We start from the raw sequence: 14,646 nt of genomic DNA on the forward strand, positions 1-14,646 counted from the left end.
ATTCAAATTAAAGCCAGATATTTAAAACCTTGCTAGGCATAGTGGGGAAATGCTCTAGCTTGTGCAAAAAATGTGAAAAATTGAGATCATAAGCTAAATGTAAATCCTTAATGCTGTTTCTACTTTCTTTCCCATTAAGCCTTTTCTCCTTGAGATGTTCCACAATCCCCAAATCTACTAATTTCACTGTTATTTTATCTTCCCTTCCTTCCTTACTCTTTCAAAGAAATCATGGAGAGTTAAGCAATCAAATGTTTGAAAACAGCTGGGGACCAAAAATGTATCAAAATGAATGGATTATCACTCTGACAAATCAATTTTGGTAAAAGAAAAAAATATCCCTCTATGCAGATTAATGCACACAAGTTCATTCAGACAGAGGCTCCTCTGGCTGATACTAAACCTGAGCCCATAACTAGAACAAAGAGCATTAGAGGGGCCCTTGTTCACCAGCTTATCCCTTAACCTTTGACACACAGTAGTTGCTCAGAAAACATGATGGATGAATTAATGGAAACAATGGATGAATTAATAGCTGTTATTAACCAAAACCAAGAAAAACACGATGCATACTATTTTGGCCAAGTGAAGCTCACTTCTATTTCGCTGTTTTGTTTTGCTTTCCAGCCAGCAGATCTGACAGGGGGACTCTGAGCTCCTGACCAAGGGCTCCTTCTACCACCCCCGCCCAGGATGAGACCCACTGGCCCTGGCTTTGGAGCCCAGTGCCGAGTGTGCCACTGCGTGGTAGGAACCCAGGCACAAAGAGGGCTATGCCCTAGGGGCTAGGAATCCAAAATGTTTTACAAGCACTCCTGCTATTAAAGCTATTACACCGATGAACATGCCTCTCTTCTGCTTCTGCCAAGTCTGCCAGCGGCTGAGTCTTCTCCATGAACACAAAACCACATTCGATGCGATAAGCATCAAAATCTGGGGGTGAGATCAGACTAGTTATCAAGGTCATCTGGTTGCCTGACTGTTTAATTCCTTGGACAAATGTCCTTACTCCAATGCCATGGAGTAAGGCATGCTTCTTTAGCCCTTCCATGCTTCTTTAGCCCGTTAACTTCCAATGGTGTTGGTAACATTTCTCTACGACCAGTCGAGTTTATGGGAATATGTTTGCCTGGGGACCCTGACTGGCTAGTGTTCCAGCTGTCCAGGATTACTGGGATGATCTCAAAGGCAGACCTTCTAAAGTGTTTAAAATTTGAGATTTCAATGGGAGACTCCAAGGGCTGACTGAACACTACACCCTTCATCATCCAGCAAAACAAAACGTTGATGTTCATGTCTCCATTTTACAGACAGGGACACGAACACTCTTGGATGTTAAGTCACTTGCTGAAAGGGACAAAAATAAGAAGTCAGGTCTGCCAACTCCCAAAGCACTCTCTCTCCACCACCATACACTGCTTTCCAGAGGAACACAGCTCAGTGCACCTGAGCACCGGTGTGTCCATGCTTGCCACGAGCATGCACCCATGTAAACCAGGCACACTCATCCTCTCAAACTGACACTCAAGTCACAGGAGGAAAAGCAGCTGTAACTAGGGCAGCCTTAATTTAGAACTGGTGCAGGGTGGAGAGTGACACAAGCCAACTTAACTGTCATTTTTAATTCTCTTTAACATCAAGAAGATCAAGTCACACTTAAAGCTTCAGAAGCTGAGCATAAAATCATGGGCTTAGTTGTGACTTAAAGAGTGAAGGGCTTCAACCACAGAGGTCCTGCATCAATCAGCAGCCCCCGGTGAGGTGCTGCACAGTCCTCTCCCCAGATCCAACGCCACTGCTCCTGCTGGAATGAGCAGGACTTGCAGTGAAGACGGAGGTGAGGGGGTGTTGGTGACTGAGTGATAGTAAATGATCATTTTTTTATGAGCCCAAGCCCCAGGGTTTCTGGAGTCGTTTGCTACGTGGTATCACTGAGGTACCAGCTAAGTGATGCTGATGCTGGAAGACAGAAGCTTCCCTTTCTAGCACTAAGACGACTCAGCAAGTCAGGGCCAGCCTACTTCAGACTCTACTGACAAACAGGAGTAACCACTCTGCTAAAATACGAATTAGAAAATATGCCTCTATTTAACTGGTTTCATTTTTTTAGAAACATCAAGAAACTTATATTAGTTTTCAAAAAAAATTAAACAAGTATGACAGGATGTGAAATTGGAAGTTTTGAATGAAGCATCAAGATGCAATAATATGTCAAAGCGAGGGTACAGATCAAGAGTGTATTTTCAAAGGAAAGCATAAATTAAAAATAAACAATCAGCACCAGACAGCTGCAAAAGCCTTCAACGCCGACCTGCACCGAAGCACGGAAGGGCCACAGCATCGACTGGGAAGGCTTTCTCTGGTGCTTGAAGGGGAAGAGGAGGGGGCGCCGGGTCCAGACTGATCCAGGGGCCCTGACTCTGGAAGAACTCCGTGAAGAGAAATTCCTCTGGAGAACGTGTGCCGTGCACCTCACTAGGACCCCTGCCAGGGCACAGGCTCAGGGGACCATCCAGAAAGTTTCCAACAGGCCAGGGAGGCTCAGTGGACTGCTGCCTGGTTCCCACCCGAGAAATCTAGAGACAGAGAAACGGGCTGACTGGCTGCTTTGGAGGCAGGGAAGGAAAACAGCTGCTCCTGTTGCCTGGGATGGGGCAGAGGGTTTCCTAATCTGCCAAAGCAAAGGACGAGGGTCACGAGGGATTAAATGCTCCTCAAACAGTCCAACCGGAAAAGCAATGGGATCCCGATAGAAAGAGTCCACTTGCAGGGGGGTTATCCAAACAGCCGGGGTGTGGCCACACCAAGGAAGGGCAGGAGAAGGCTCCCAGCGGGGCCTGCAGAAGCAGCGGGGTGACTCCCCACTGCTGCACAACCAGTCTCCACAAACACGGTGCTTAGCTCTCAACTCACGGTGCTGCAGGCCAGCCCTCTGCTCAGGGTCTCTGAGGCCACCTCTCGGCTGGAACTCAGGACCCCCTTCCACACTCTTCCACACTAGTGGCAAAAGCTGGCTCCCAGCTGTCACAGAACTAAGGTCCTCACTCCTCTCATTTCTTCAAGTTGCTTCTTGTCTCTTTTAAGGACTCATCTGATGAGACCAGGCCCAGACAGGACCTTCCTCACATCTGCCAACTACTATAACCCAATCACGGGAGTGACAATCCTGTCACGGTCTCAGCCCCCACCCACACTCAGGGGAGAGGCAGGAATGTTGGGGACCATCTCAGAAATCTGCCTCACATACCATGAAAGCACACAAAAGAGTCAGCTATAAACACACAGAGACCCAAAGAGTGCAACTTGCAATCCATCCTAGGGCCTCACCAGGCAAGCAGGGCATTTCCGCCCCCCCGCCCCCCCCCCCCCCACCGCCTCACCATGTGCTCAGGACGTGGGCAGGGGGTGGAAGGATAGATGCCCCCCTCCACCGCCCCCAACTCTCACACACTCTCTCTCTCTCTCACACACACACACACCAGCCGGGGGGGGGGGCAGGGGACGGGTATAGCTTTCAACCACTGGTTGTGACTGTGACCAAGGTCCTGTTTACTGCCTGAAAATGAAGAGGCAGGGGATGTTCCATCTGAGCAGGAAGGTGGAGAAACCAGATGAAGATCTGAGTCCAATCCTCCACCCAAGCAGTGGGTTTAGAAGACGTTTAGTTTTCTTCATGCTTCTGAACTTTAAACACCTAATAAATGTATTAAACACATAGTTCTATACCTTATATATTTAAGATAATATTGTAAAATATTATTTACAAAAAAGGTTGGTAGTGAGTTTCTTACTAAAATTCCAAAACCAAAATTAAAACCAAAAGCACCCTAGAATTCACTGCTGGGTTTTTATGAACTTGGGCTCATTCAAAGAAGTAAAGCTACCTTTGGCCCAGATAAAGACAGGTCTAAACATGCAGGATATGGCTTTGTGGCTGATGTCACATCACTGGCCCCTTTCTGCTGTGGGCAAGCTTCCACCTGAATGACGTAGACAAGGACCGGTGAGTATTTCCAGCAGGTGCCCTGCTCTCCAGCACCTCAGAACACACATCTCATCTGCACAGTAATTTCTTAACTGGAATTCAGCCCTCAGGACCCCCCAGTGCAAACATGAGGACTGGCCCTCCAAGTATCTGGGAAAATAGGATGTTTACACACATGCTGTTAAGTGCAGTATCATCTACACAAATATAAAAAACTAGTCTGTTGTAGAAGATTGTCTAGACCCATTTGTGGATGATGTTCCATCTCAAGGGGCTGCCTGGGCAGTGGCATCAGAGGCCCGTTCATTCTGTGTCACAGCACGGCCATCAAACAAGTTTATCCAGGGAGCAAGAACTCAGCCTGGTGCCACCAGTGCTAAAGAGTAGATTAGACAGGAAAATGGAAGCATTTCTTACTTCAAACAAAAGAACCAGATCAGAAATATCTTCTTTTTTCCCCTGCTTTAGGAAAAAATGATATAAGCCAACATAATCAATAGGTAACATTTGCTGGTGTGTTGAAAGAGCCAGGAGCAAGCAGGGCTTCAGGGGAGTCACTGCCTGTGACCCCATGAAGGAGGGACAGGAGGCCAGGGCACGGCCCATAGAAACGAAGCCCCGGGTCAGAGAGGTTTCCTCGCCAGCCTTAGAGAAAGCAGGATGGCTATGCAATTTCAAATTACAGCTCCAGGAATGACTGTTACTATTTTATAATTTAATTTTTCCACAGTTCTCATTCTTGTCCTAAGTTATCTCCCAAATTTAAGGTATTTTCAAAAGTCCAAAACACTGAGCAAGTAAGCAACAGGGCTGAGGTAACGCAGATGACTCCTGGTGGTGTGTTCACTGCTGTGGACCCCGGGGCAAGGACAGCCCCAGACCAGAGGCCCCCCCTGCCCCCCGCCCACTCACCATACACCAGAGCAGTGACCAAGGGTGACTGTGTCCTGGTGACTCTGGTCCCACCACCCCGTTCATGCCCCTGGCAGGAGGCCCAGCACAGGACTCACGGAGGAGGTGGAGAGAGGCACTAGCGGGCACCTGCCATCTCCTGGTCTGGTTTAGCACCTCCCACTTCTGACGAGAGCAGGAGCCAAAGCCCTCAACTCAAGGCTGCGGAATGTCTCCCACTGGTGTAAGTGTGTTTCACAAGACGAGAATCCATCTTCCCAACCAATCTCCCAAACAAGGATTCATAGTTAAGACACAGAACAGCTCCGTTGAGGAGGTTCAGAGAACACACACATACACATACATACACATACACACACACACACACACACACACACACACACACACACTCTTGCTATCTAGTTACCGCAGACACACTGGAATCTATTGATACAAAAGCAGAACCTGAGGATAAGGGTCAGTCCTGCGTGGAGAGCATGGATCCAGATCCATCACAGGCACATGAGGGGAGTAAGAAAAGGATGCCAGGAGGGGAGGGCACAAGTGCAGGACACTCGTCCCAAGTCTGGCTCCAGTGAGACCCTGTAGACACACCCCGCCGGCAGGCGTATTCTCCATCAGCAACATCTTCTCTGTTTTTTGACAAATTACTGTCTTCTTAGTCTCATGTAAAACTCTATGTGAGTGCATTTTTCAGTTGCTGTCCTAAAGAACAGGCACCCCTAGATTAAGGCACCCAATATTTTATACTAAGTATAAAATGAGATACAAGGATATATTGTACAGCACAGGAAATACAGCCAATATTTTATAATAAATGGAGTACAACCTTTAAAAATTGTGAATCACTATATTGTACACCTGAAACATATAATATTATAACTCAACTATGCCTCAATTTTTAAAAAGCTGTAGAACACTATATACAGTGTATCATTTATGAAAAAAGATAAATATGCTTATACAAAAACAAGAATAGCCACCCCTAAGCACTTCCCAGGTGGCATTCCTGAGTAGCTGGGTGCATTCCCACTGTCCCCACCTTGTGTGAATATGGCGCTTCCTTTGTCAGGAGAAACCTATTAACACGTCAGCAAACAGCACTAAAGGCTGGTGGGACACAGCTCAGGAAAACCCAGACAGGAACTACTGAGGTGCTGACTGCCACTCTGTCCCCACCACTAGTCCAGCTCATGCTTCTCGTCACCAGAGAAACCCAACTGGGCCGCTTTCCACTGACACTGGAAGACAGTACTTAGCAGACTTGGAAAGCTGCCTCCAACTGAATGATTAAGAAACCTGGACTCATCCTCTTGAATTCCTCTGAGGGATTATTAGTAGCTTACTTCATTGCCCAAGCTCCTAATAAGTGTATTTTCAGAAAGAACTGGTAAACTATAGGGCCTTTAGAGGATACTTACAGTTAAGGACTATTCTTTGTTTCAAACTCACACACCCTTCCTACTCTGTTCCCATGTATTCATCACCTGTTGTTAGCACGTTTCATTTTACCTAGTAGATTCCAGGTATCTATTTTGCACAAGAATACTTGGTTATAAAATACTCTTACAACAACTTGGAGATCATGAAAATGAAAAAACGGTACGATTCGAAGCTGAGTGAGGGTGCACCAAAGTATCTGGAGGATACAGATGCACGTAGCCCCTGGAAGAACCCACCTTCAGCCTACGCCTCAGGAATTCCCATAGATACAGTTCTAAGAAATATAAGCTCACATTAAAAAAAATCACATAACAAACAAGAAACAAAGCTCCATGAATGATAGCCAGCAGAAGCATAAAGCTGAATAAGACCCACAAAGACTTCAGAAATGAAAAGTATCAGATCCAGAAGGTAAAATTAGTGTGTTAAAAAGAAGGGATTAGGGCTTCCCTGGTGGCGCAGTGGTTGAGAGTCCGCCTGCCGATGCAGGGGACACGGGTTCGTGCCCTGGTCCGGGAAGATCCCACATGCCGCGGAGCGGCTGGGCCCGTGAGCCATGGCCGCTGAGCCTGCGCGTCCGGAGCCTGTGCTCCGCAACGGGAAGAGGCCACAGCAGTGAGAGGCCTGCGTACCGCAAAAAAAAAAAAAAAAAAAAAAAAAAAAAGAAGGGATTGGAAACTCTGTATAAGGAGCAAGACACACTTTTTAAAAATGACCAATCCAATTTGAAAAAGAACCAAAGACAACCTTCTAAAATGAAAAATATAATAAATTAAACAAAAATTTATTGGATGGATTTAGTAATATATTGACACAGCTCAGGAGTAACTAGAAGACATTATCCAGAATGAAGCACAGAAAAACAAAAATGAAAAACACAGAAGAGGATGAGCCATGGAGGACAGAGTCAGAAGGAATAACAGCAAATCACAGGAAACAAGAAAGAACAAGGCAGGGACAGTACGTGGGGAGGCAGAAGCTGAGGATTTTCCAGAACTGTTGAAAGACATCAGTCCACAGATTTAGGAATCTCACAAAACATGGAGGAAAAGAAGGTGAAGGTGTGGGGGCTGGAGAGGGCAGGAGTGGAGGAAGAGGAGGAGGTAGAGGAAAAGAAATCTATGCAGATGTACTATAGGGAGAACAGAGTATCATATATGAAGACCTTAAAAACAGCTGGAGAGAAAAACTGCCCAACAAGTGTAAACACCACTTTCTTTCCAGGGGCCCCTCATGTGCCTCCAGGACTGTGTTTCTTGCCACCCTCCCCAAAACTGTCACCTGCTCCTTAGAGGTGGCTGTAGGAGACCTCAGAATGCCCAAGGAAACACCAGCAGTAGATCCTGTAACCCTCAGGTCACTGCAGGTTCTCTCCAAGATGAAGCTTCCCTGGGTTACACAGGGGGCTTCTTGGAGGAGTAACCGGTCCGTTATTTACATGCATCCTACAAGGGGAGTCATCCAACTAGAAAAAGTGGAAATAATTTGTCCCTGAACTTAGTGAACAGTGGTCACCCCCAGGGGTCCCAGACGAAGAAAACTTGAGACTCTGCCAAGGTTCACGCTCTTTGTTCTATGAGCAATAAAGTCTCTAACCCAGGAGTCTGGGGTCTTCTGCCATCCCTTTAGTCATCCCTAAAACTGGTGACTACAATAGAACTCAGACTCTTCACAGATCTTGACCCAAACAACCCACAAGAAAATGGGCAAAAAACCCCTGAAGAGGCATTTCACATAAGAAAAACCAGAACCAATAAACACAGCAGGTAGATGCCAATTAGAGCTGCAGTGAGTCGTTCTTTCACCCTCGACAGCCTGACAAAATCAGAGTCTCACGGTGCTGTCGAGGCACAGAAGGAACTCACCGTGGGTGAGTGTAAACTGGCACAGGCCCTAGGGAAAACACTTCACAACTGTCTATCCCTGCATCCCAGCAACATCATTCATGGCAGGTACACGAGTGACTCTCTTGCACACGGACACCGAAAGGCTGCCCTTGCTTTACACAGTTGAGATGTGAAGAAACGTCAGTGACCACAGTTTAGTTAAATAACACCATGCCTAGCAACAGGGTTCAGATTGCAGCCGTCAGGGTGTGTAACTGTACCTGCAGGAAGCACCAGCGGACAGCCAGCTCCTGGGCCCACAGGCCGCTGTGTGATCAGCTGATAAGGAGGATGACCGGGACCAGTCACAGCACTTCTGGGAGCCGCCACGACACCCAGACAGCCGAGTGGTAGCTGCTGTGCCCGCCTCCCAGGGACACACAAGACGCTCCCCAGAGATGGGTAATCAGAAGAGAGAACCGGCCACCAAGATAAAAGCAAATGGAAAGTGACCGTGCCTGAAGTGAGATGTGACTACACCATAAACGGAGGCACAGAAGAAACAGCTGCGGGGGCTGGGGAGACAGGCAGCCAGAGGGACCTGCCAAGGTAGCCTGGCGCCACAGAGAAGGGGTCGGGGACAACTGCAAAAGCCAAGACAGAAGTTAGGAGTGACCTGCTCCTACTGCCTAAGGCAACAGAGAGACACTGTTCCATTTCTTTACTCAGAAGAAACCACCATACCTTGGGAGTCCCCACCATGTCCGGGTCTCACCATGTCCGTGTAGACAGGGACTCGGCGACTTGTCCAAGCCACATGGTGGAGCTGGAATCCAAAGGCAGTTCTCCGGACTCCAAGCCACCCTCTCTGCCCACCTGCCCACAGCCAGCCCAGTCCTCTGGCAGGAAGCATGGATATTCCCAAATCAGAATCCATCACAAACAGCAACGGCAAGGAACGGGGCATCTTCATGGGAACATCACCACCAGATTATTAACCCATAGCCAGGCCAGGCCTCACACTCCTGCCTCTCACAGAAGGAAGAAAATCTGTCTTCTACACAGCTTCCTTATCTCTGAGTATGCAGCTGCTCACTTAAAGACGATGGATACTTTGCTTTAAAGCATGGCCTTTCCTTTGTCATCTTCTGCTGATGCACAGTCTACAATGCCCTCTCAGAATGAAACAAAATCCACTTCAGCCCAGGCTCTGCTGTCTGGTCCCTCCACCCCACGTGGATCCCCCCCACCTTCAATCCTTCTGTTTATGTGGAGCTGCTTTAAACTGAACCCACAGTCTCCTTTGCAGCAAGAAAGCCCCTTCTGATCCTCCTTCCTCTTTCCTTTTCATATCTGTTTCCCTTATCTGATATTTAAAGTAGAAAAATGCAGAAGATATTAAAAAGTCTCAATTCCCATTTAGAGTCTTTAAGATATTTTTACTTAGAGAGAGAACCTCACACGTGTCAGCTCATGTTCTGGTATCTGGTAGTGGGATGCATGTTGCCAACCGTCTGCAGGAAAGGGTTTCCAAAGGTTGCAGAGAACAGGAATAGTGCCGGAGCACAAGGTTCAGTGATCTTCAACAACACCATTTATAACAATATGTTGCACCATATTCCATGTAACTGAGGGGAAAAACCATGGAGTAAAATAACTTTAAAAAAAAAAACCTCTTAGTGTCCTTTCCAGTATATAAATTGTAAACATTCTTATCACACATCATCAGTTGATAGTGGCCACAGATAAACGCAGAGACAGAATTCACGCACAGCCAAAATTTAAAGCTCTACATAACACCCTCAGCACTCACGCTCGTGTCAATACAAGCAAATAACCCTGACTCATACACCAAACTCTGCTGTTGTCCTTCATTCTTGCACATTTCCTCCAAATTCTTTCTACAACAGCAGATGCTTGCTGTGTCCACTGACCGACAACCACCATCTGGACATGAAGTCCCTGCAGGACAGAAAGGACCCACCCCACGGGGCCTTGGGGAGCCGTCTGAGGAGGTTGGGGCTCAGCTTGTGGACCTGGGGCCACTCCAGGGACAACCACCCGTTCCAGGGACGATGTCCTACAGCTGAGCTAGCTCTCGGAGGCCCCTGGGGAAGTCGGAATCCACCCGAAGCATCGGGAAGACCTGTTCCTTAAGCAGATCACCTCCACAGGCTGGGCCCTGGCAACCCTCCCCACGGGCAGTCCCTCCCAAGATGGCCGAGAACACGTGAGAAGCGAGCTCCAGAGCTGGGCCCACTCTGCCAACAGCAGGAAGCGACTTCATCTTTTCGCCAAGATAAATCTGTCTTCTGTAAAGAGCGATTAAGAATTAAGAATTTATGGGCTTCCCTGGTGGCGCAGTGGTTAAGAATCTGCCTGCTAATGCAGGGGACACAGGTTCGAGCCCTGGTCTGGGAAGATCCCACATGCCGCAGAGCAACTAAGCCCGTGCACCACAACTACTGAGCCTGCGCTTTAGAGCCCGTGAGCCACAACTACTGAGCCCGCGCGCCATAACTACTGAAGCCCACACGCCTAGAGACCATGCTATGCAACAATATAAGCCACCGCAATGAGAAGCCCACGCACCACAACGAAGACCCAATGCAGCCAAAAATAAAATAAATAAATTTTTTAAAAAGTAATACTGTCAGTGAATGGATCTGAGGCTGTATAAACATATGTACCTTCACACACACTAAGACTTAGTAAAAAAAAAAAAAAAAAAAGAAAAGAATTAAGAATTTACTAGATGGCCATCTTGTGTATCTATGAGCTTAGTACTTACATTACTAACATTTTTTTAAATGACTTAGTGGCTGGAATGAACCTCATACACAAAAATTTGGTAATACTCAGGCCAATAATTAGTCTTCACTTGTGGGTGTGTAAAGAAATTAGTACAACTTAAACTCAAATAAGAGCATTTTAGAAAAAATTATCACAAAATGCACCTCAATACAGTCCTAAGAGCTGGTTAATAATCAGGGCCAACACGGAGGCGATTTAGGAATTTTAGAAGATGTGACACCAACTGATAAAACTAAGTCACTTGGGGCCTCCCTGGTGGCGCAGTGGTTGAGAGTCCGCCTGCCGATGCAGGGGATACGGGTTCGTGCCCCGGTCTGGGAGGATACCATATGCCGCGGAGCGGCTGGGCCCGTGAGCCATGGCCGCTGGGCCTGCGCATCCGGAGCCTGCGCTCCGCAACGGGAGGGGCCACAGCAGTGAGAGGCCCGCATACCGCAAAAAAACAAAAACAAAAACAAAAACAAAAAAACTAAGTCACTTAGTAGTAATAGCACAAAACCTATGTGATGTGAAGGTTTGAGTCAAGATCTAAAGAAAACAAAAGGCAAGCTGGTCCTAGGAGCAGAAGCATGGTTTTCCATAACCTTTTTGGAAAACTTACAGAATATTTGGTACTTTAGTGACAATTCAAAGCCTTCTCAATATTTTCAACATTACCCAAAGATTTTACTTTCTAGCTCAGATTTGTCTATTGTGCTTACCTAGAACTTCTATACTGTATACAGTACTAATTTCAGAGAGGTTTGAGGCCAGTGGAATAAATTATTTTAACTGTTATGTTTTCTTAGAAGTATCAAAAACACATTTTAGTATAATTACAAATGTTTCAAAATATTATTTTAGTTGCTAATTATCTTGAAATTAAACCTCCTTCATTGTGGAATGCCCCCTGTATTTATCATGAATTAAAACAAAACAAAACAAAACAAGAAACCTGTTTCATTAACCTGTCTCTGATTCTTACAAAGTGAGAGAAGCATATGTGCCTGAGTGTGGGAACGTCTGCACACACACATACAAGCACACATGCACACACACACACAGGTACTTCACTTTTCCTCCCATTAATTCTGATCTTTCAGCTCTCTCTGTTTATTAATACCTGCCCACCTGGCTGGCAGACCTTTTCACAATGTACCCTTCAAGATTAAAAAAATGTGCCCTTCAAGATAAAAAAAAAAAAAATCAGCAATTTGAAAATAGACAATGACAACCCTAAGGAGGGCTGGAGAGAGAAAGAGAGGAACTAAGGGTAAGACCCAGACAGACAGACAGAGATGCTCAAAGAAATAGCTTCCCACCAGGGTCTGGGCTATGCAGCCAATCAGGCAGGTACACGCAGCTCTTCACTTCAGCAGACTTGCTTAGCATCGCAATCGGCTGTCTGCCCAGGAGGATGAGGTAATGTCTAGGTTTAATGCCAAAATCTCTCTAACTGGCAGGACACATTGGGTAAATATTTCTACCACAGGAGACCACATTCATTCGATGCTGCTGCCAGTTTTATTATTGTTATTATGCTCATTAATATTAATACTTAACCACTGTACCTGTTTAAGACTGAAGATGGGAAAGTCAGGGTTTTGCTGAAACCACGTTAGCAGGTATGGGAGGAAAAGAGTCAGCCTCCCGCCCCACTCCCCACCCTCCAGTCTCCCTGAACGATGAGGGAGGCAACTCTGGCCTCCTGCAATCCCTTTCACACACCCTGGGTCGCACACAGACCCGCCTCCCCCTCTCTGCAACTGCCTGTCCTAGTGGCTATAAATCTGGAAACTGCTGGGGTTTCCTCCATTTCATCCTCTCGGTGAGAATGGGAGGGGATCTTGAAACCCACTTCAAGCTGTCTTGATAGTTGTAATATCTGGAAACATAGAAGACTGCCAAGTTTCTTCTCCCATCCAGAAAACAATCTAAATCTGCTCCACCATCCATTTTTGATGACCTGCTTTATGGCCTCACAAGTTACGGCACCACAGTGTGGGGACCCACGGGCCTCCCTTGATGGTCCATCTCTGCATCGACAATGCACATTTCTGCTGTAGCAGATCAGCTTAGAGAAGAAGCATTGACAGAAATGCTCAAGGCTTCTTTAATTTAAATGTTCCCTGTTGTTACTGGATGAGGCCTCTGACATCAGCCTTCATTCAGTTAGAAAGACAGGACTTCTACTCTGGGAGTCAGCACCTGAGTGCCCATCTTCACATGAGTTCACGAAGGACCCACTACAAGGCACGGTCAAAGCCTTCACCAGTCTCACCTCCACTCACCAGAGAGTGGGGAATAATGTTCCCCTCCCAAAGGTATTATTCCAGGAAGGGGCAAGAAAGTGTGATATCGAGGCAAAATCTTCCCTTAAAGGCACTGCGGGCAATTTGTGTGTGAACCGCAGGAACAAACACCTGAGGCCCGAAACCCTCCATCTGCGTCTGTGCTCTGACATGCCTACATCGCTGCATGGGGAGGGGGAGCCAGGAGCCCACTCCCCACATGTGCCAAGGGTCTTGGTCAGGGCTGCCCAGCCCAGCCAGCTGCTAAGACCATGTGCACAGTGGTTCCTGAATGTTTTTTAAAAGAGCAAAGCATCCTCCATACAGAAAGAGTTTCAGGTCATTCCTAACTTGTCCAAATTTCAGTCTTGGACAACATGTCTATACACCAGAGGTGTGCCTCTGAGTGGGAAACCAAACTTCCCTGTGAATCAGGAAAGTAATGGAAGGTAATCCATTGTCAATGGGAACAGGAACTGGAGGTGGGAAGCAATGGGACAAAGGTGCTGTCTTTCACATCGTCCCCCCTTATCCAAGGGGGATATGTTCCAAGACCCCCAGTGGATTCCTGAAACCGCAGATAGCACCGAACCCTAAATACTCTGTGTTTTCCTATATATACTTACCTGTGATAAGGTTTAACTTATAACTAGGCACAGTAAGAGAATATCTGAATTACCAGCATCACTACTCATGTGTCTTGGGGCCATTATTAAGTAAAATAAGAGTTACCTGAATACAAGCACTTGGATACCATGACAGCCCATCTGATTGAGATGGTTATTAAGTGACTAACAGGCGGGACACGGGCACAGAGGGTGATTCACATCCTGGGAAGGAGGGCACAAGGTTTTGTCAAGCTACTCCAACGGTGTGCAACTTAAAGCTCATGGATTGTTTATTTCTGGAATTTTCCATGTAATATTTTTGGACCACGGTTGACTACAGTAACTGAAAACACAGAGAGCAAACCTATGGATGAAAGGGGACGACTGCATCACTGGCAGAACAGAGAGCTGGCTGCTCGTCCCAAGAAGAACACTGGAAGGAGAGCTGAGAGTGAAAGAGGAAGGGCCCGGGAGGGTCCCCATGGCTGGGAAGGCATGTGGGCAGAAGGGTCTCTTCAATGGCCCCCTCACCAGGGCTTCCTCTATCCTGACAGCTGAAAGGACCTCTCCTGCCCCCACCTCCACCCCCTAGCTGAAAAAATACTTCACTGTAGCTTTGGCTTTTAGAAGTCATCCTCCTTTCTTCCCCAGAGGGGGACCTTCGCCACATGAAAGAAAATTAAGGCTCCCCAAATGTGTTTTGGTCTCATGTTATGACAAGAAAGGTTGAAAGTGTACAGCATTCACCCTTTTAAAAACGCTAAAAGACCCCTTTTTAAAGCAGTAAT

Source organism: Mesoplodon densirostris, chromosome 15 (genome assembly GCF_025265405.1).
Source record: "Mesoplodon densirostris isolate mMesDen1 chromosome 15, mMesDen1 primary haplotype, whole genome shotgun sequence".
NCBI classification, from domain to species: Eukaryota; Metazoa; Chordata; class Mammalia; order Artiodactyla; family Ziphiidae; genus Mesoplodon; species Mesoplodon densirostris.